A 6,000-nucleotide genomic window follows, 5' to 3' on the forward strand; every position below is an offset into this window, starting at 1 on the left:
CAGATGGTAGGATTTGTGCTAAGTTTTGAAGGAGCTTCCAGAAGCCAGGAGGCCGAGATTTCTTTTCTTGTCTCTGAATTCTCACTGCCCAGCATAATGTGTGACATATAATAAGCACTTAAAAATGTTTGTTGAGTGAATGAATGAATAAATAAATGAATGTCCTATGACTCAGTAAGCATGTTTGTCAATAGATGTGTTTAATAAATAAGGTTCTGTGGGTTTTAGATGAGCATCTTGGGAGAATCTGCTTCTCTAGGCCAGAAGAGCTGTCAAACACTAGACAGAGTATTGGACCTGACTTCAAATCTGACCTTAGACACTTGCTGTGATTTAACTATGTGAACCTGGACTATTAATTTCATATCTCTATGAGTTAATTTCTAGTTTCTTCACCTGTGTAATGGAGATAATAATAGAGTTGACCTTACAGCTTTGTTGTGAGGATAAAACAAGATAATATTTGTAGAGTGCTTTGTAAGCTTTTAAGTGCTCTATACATGTTAGCCATCATCATTGTCATTATCATCATCATCATCATCACCATTATCATCATCATCAAATATAATTCAAGAAATTACCCCCTTGACAGAACATAATACTTGTGTAGTGAAAGTGTTGTGGATTTGTAGATCCAAAGAATTGAAATCTATTCTTGACTACCACTTCCTATTTATGTGACCTTGGGCAAAACATGGATAGGAACTGTGTTACCCACAGTTTCCTTTTCTGCAAAATAAAGTGGTTGGACTAGATGATCTTGAAGATTCCTTCTGGTTTGAAATTTATTATCTGAGGATTTTTAATATGTCTTCCAGCTCTATATCGGTAAGATTCTATGAGGCACAATATATTGGGCACAAGGCTAATGAGGAGGTGAAAATGTCACAGGCACATTGTTTTGGTGGTGGATGTGATATCTGTCACCATTTCAATAAATGTCATCATAACACCCAGCTCAATCTAGTCAGAGTAAGAGTATTGGTTGAGGTCTACCTGGTAGGAGTGAAATCAATTTCCTCCATCCTTTAGCAGGAGGTTACCTGTTCATCATGGGGAAAAACAGGATTTAGAGCTGGAAGGGCCCTTTGAGATTATCTTAAAGATCATCTAATCCAACCCCATTTTCAGAGGAAGAAAAAAGGGGAAGAAAATGACTTACTTCAAGGGCAGGTCTCTTTGTATGTGATGAGTGTGTGTATGTGCACATGTGTCTGTGTCTATGTGTTTGTGTGTATGAGAGAGAGAGAGAGAGAGAGAGAGAGAGAGAGAGAGAGAGAGAGAGAGAGAGAGAGAGATTGAAATTGAATAGATTGGAAAGGAAAATCCTATCCCTTTGGGAAAGAGAGATTTTGTCTGCCTTTCTCTCATGGATAACAACAGGCTTAGTGTTACTAGGTGTGGTTTAATGAAGTCAGCTGGCTGAAAGATGGATGGGATCCCACTCTTTTGGAGAGTAATATTCATGTGCTAATCTAGTATGGTAGTCAATTTCCTTTTTTTGTGGAAGAATCTCATAAATGAAAGACAAATTTTACAAAAAAGACAACCAAACCTCAGCATTGAGGGCATCTTGCATTAGGCAGATCCTAATGCTCTATACTCTCCTAGACTATTCCCATCCCCATAGAGTTTTGACTAGAACCTAGTTCTCTTGGCTAAAGATGAATGCTCACATCACACTTCATCTTTACCCCTGCAGTCTCTCCCTTAGCCAAGGTCATGGTTACCCAGTGACTGGCAGGTTGTACAGCCACAAGGAGCTGAGCTTTTGTGTTTGCTAGTTTAGCTGACTTTGCTACCTTGGCTCCTTCCATGATGACAAATGACCTGGGTTGCCTTGTAAAGAAAGTCCCTGGTGCCTCTTGGAATGGACTGACCTTCTGGAGCAGCCTCAAAGGCAGTAAAAATGATTCTGAGACTCAAAGGATTGAGAAAAATCCACCAAGTGACAAAACTGGGGATGTGAGAATTGCTCATCAAAGAGAGACGACTATAAACACCAATTGCTATGGAGACCTTGTTTTAGTTTAACCTCTGGGTCTCACAACCTTTGCATGTAAAATGAAGGAATTGGTTGAGATGGTCTCTAAATCCCTCACAGCTCCAAATCTGTGATCTTATGTTTGTCAGATGGGGACCCTGAGGAAAGAGGCAAAGAGCATTGGTCACCAAAACAGGCCTCACTCTTCCCAGCAGGTTTAAGTTAATTTCTTGATGACAGATGAGTAGCTGTAGCTTTTGGGGTTGGCTTCTAAATAGGGTTCAAAGACATCCCTTATACGTGATACTAGAAACTTGGCTTTTGCAGAATCCTAGGAAAGTAACAAAAATCAATAAAATTTTAGAGTTTGAAGTTATCTTAGACAATGATGATCAGTTTGAACCCCTTACTTAAACAAATGAAGAAACCAAGACCCAGAGAAATGAAGTAATTTGCCAAAGGTCGTGTAACTTATTGGAAGATAGAGTTTTGACTAGAACCTAATTCTCTTGGTTAAAGATTAATGCACTTTCCACTTATGCTATACATGGGGCAGCAAAAAGAGTACTGCCTTTGGCATCATGCTACTTGGGTTTAACCCTGTCTCTTCCATTTATTACCTATGATAACAGGTAGATAGCTTTCAAACTCTCAGAATTTCAGTTATCTTATTTATAAATTGAGAGGCTTGGACTAGATAACATCTAAGCCATCTCTAAATCTATGTTCCTAATGAATTATGAATTAATCTTGGGTACTTTGGGAGGTGTGAATGTCAGGTATTATGAATTTCTTCTCTATCCTTTCTAAAAAAGGGGTAAAATATTTAGTTTACTCCATAGGGTCTTGGACAGAATCACAAAATCTCAGACTTAGGAGGGACTTTGGAGATCATTTGATTTAACTCATACTTGAACAGAAATTCTTTCTATAATTTCCATGACAATTGGCCATCTGATCTCAACTTTTTGAACTCCATTGAAGGAGAACTGGCTGCCTCAGGAGGTAGCTCCTGCACTTTACTTAACTTTATCAGAAACTTCTATATATTCCTCTATACATCTACTAATTCTTCTATCCTCTGAGTCTTCACGGGATAAGTCAAATCCCTCTAGATTCAATTGACCACTCATTCTCCTGTGTTACTCTTTTCTTCTGACTCTTGCTCTCTCTTGGCTTTCCTCCTACTTATCTGACAACTCAGTTCTTAGTTTCTTTTTCTGAATTAGTATCCATCTCCTTCCCACCAAATATGAGCCCTTCTGGGTCCTGTTTTCTCTCCAATGCTCTCTCAATGATCTCATTTGTTTTCATGGGCTTAATTATCAACTCTCTGCAGATGACTCCCATATCTTCATATCCAGCCCTAATCTATCTATTGAATTATAGTTCTTCAAGTCCCAGTTAAAATCCTACTTTCAACAGGAAGTCTTTCTCAGACCCTCTTAATTCAACTGTCTTCCCTTTGTAGATTACTTAAAATTTATCCTGTATATATAGCTTGTTTGTACATAATTTCTTTATTTTATTTTTAATTTATCAATTAAAACAAATATTTCTATAATAGTAGAATTAAATAGCATATTTTCACATGAAGCTATAAATCTATAATGAAGTTATCATGTGACTTTTTTCTTTTTTTTCTCTCTTTCCTCTTCCCTTGAAAATTAAGCAAAAATAGCTTTTATTTATCAATTCTTTCTCTGGATACAGATAGTGGTTTCCTTCACAGGACCTTTGAAGTTAATTTGGGTATTATAATATTCAAAATGTCTTAGTTATTCAAAGTTGTTCTTAAAACAATATTGCTCTTACTGTGGATAATGCTTTTTTTGGTTCTGCTTATTTTGCTCTTCATTATTGCATGCTAATCTCTTTCATTAGATTGTGAACTCCTTGTGGGCAGAGACTATCTTTTGCCTTTTCTTTAATATCTCCAGCAATTAGCATAGTGGGTGGCACATGAGAGGCATTTAAAAATCCTTACTGACTGATTGATGACTGCTTGTTAGACTTTTCCATTAGATTTTTCCTTTGTAATCTTTATCTCAATATGGATGGACAAACCGGAAATAATTTTTCTTCACCTAATTCTACCTTACTTCTTAACTTCCTCATTTCTCTTAGGAGGACACCTATACTTTCCCCAACATAGTCTCTCATCTAACCTATCTAATTAGTTGCCAGCAACATATTTCCTATCCATTCTCTTCTTTCTGCTTAGAGTGCCACTACTCTTTTCTAGACTGCTATCATCTTCCAACTGACATTATTGAATTATCTTTCTAATTGGTCTCATAACCTACAGTCTCTCTATTCTAATATATATCTTTCAATTCATCTGCCAAAGGGTTATTCCTAAATCACTGGTTTGATTATGTCACTCCCCCTTCTCAAAAATCTCAAGTGGCTCTTTTTGTCTTTAAGATAAAATGCAGGGGCGGGGTGGTGGCTGGGTGGCATAATGGATAGAGCACTGGCCTTGGAGTCAGGAGTTCCTGAGTTCAAACCCAGCCTCAGACACTTAATAATTACCTAGCTATGTGGCCTTGTGCAAGCCACTTAACCCCATTTGCCTTGTAAAAACCTAAAAAAAAAGTTAAAAGGGGTTTAGAGTTTGGGGGCGGCTAAGTGGCACAGTGGATAGAGCACTGGCCTTAGAGTCAGGAGTACCTGAGTTCAAATCTGACCTCAGACACTTAATAATTACCTAGCTGTGTGGCCTTGGGCAAGCCACTTAGCCCCATTGCCTTTCAAAAAAACTAAAAAACAAAACAAAACAAAAAACAAGGATAAAATGCAAACTCTTCAGTTTCCAGCAATCTGCCTCCCATCAGCCTTTTCAGAAGACTTTCCTATTATTTGTCTTCATCTATCTACTCATGTTCTAATTTGGATTCTTAAGTTTTTATCTTAAATTCAACACTCCAATCTCTGACTTTGGACATACTGCCCCCTGTGCCTGGAATACATCTCGACCTCTTAAAATCCTCATCTTTTTTCAAGATTCAGCTTAGATCCCCCTGATACCCTTTAGTCCTTAGTACTTTCTTAATTTTCAAATTATCTACCAATTCTGAGCATTTTCTCGTTCTCAGAAATCCTTCCTTTTCATCTCTACCTCTTGGCTTCCTGATCTTATAAGTCACAAGTAAGATTGTACATTTTACAAAAAATCTTTCCTCATCATCCTTGATGTTAGTCCCTTTCCTCTCTCTATGTATATGCATATGGTTGCTTTCATATTGTCTTTCTTTCTCTTCCCCTCTTCCCCGCCCCATTACACTGTGATTTCCTTGATAATAGGGAATGTCTTGCTTTTCTTTGTATCCCTAAAATTTACCATAATACATAGTAGACACTTAATAAATTCTTATTAATTGACAAGGTCTTTTTTTTTCTTTTAGTTTTTGCAAGGCAATGGGGTTAAGTGGCTGAGGCCCGATTTGAACTCAGGCACTCCTGACTCCAGGGCTGGTGCTCTATCCACTGCACCACCTAGCTGCCCCCTCAAGGTCTTTTTGTAGTCTTTAAGTTCCTAGATTAAACATAGTTCTTTACATTTGACATAGATTCTTTTTTTTTTTTAGGTTTTTGCAAGGCAAATGGGGTTAAGTGACTTGCCCAAGGCCACACAGCTAGGTAATTATTAAATGTCTGAGGCAGGATTTGAACCCAGGTACTCCTGACTCCAAGGCCCGAACTTTACCCACTACTCCACCTAGCCGCCCTATATAGATTCTTAATAAAGATTTAATCAACTTTTGAATTGAACTCCACATGAGGACTTTTTCTAATGCTTTAAGGAGTTTACTGGAGGATGAGGAGAAGCTATGCATGCAAAATAGAATGAAGTTTGGATTTAAGATGTCAGAGAAGGTTTCATGGAGATAGTAACTTTAATTTAGTATTTGATTTCTAAAAAACAAAGATAGGTAAGGTTGTAAAGAGGAGAAGACATTATAGATGTGGGGAATAAAGTGAACAAAGATCCAAAGTCAAGAAAATATTGAACA

Source organism: Macrotis lagotis, chromosome X (assembly GCF_037893015.1).
Source record: "Macrotis lagotis isolate mMagLag1 chromosome X, bilby.v1.9.chrom.fasta, whole genome shotgun sequence".
In the NCBI taxonomy this organism is placed as follows: Eukaryota; Metazoa; Chordata; class Mammalia; order Peramelemorphia; family Peramelidae; genus Macrotis; species Macrotis lagotis.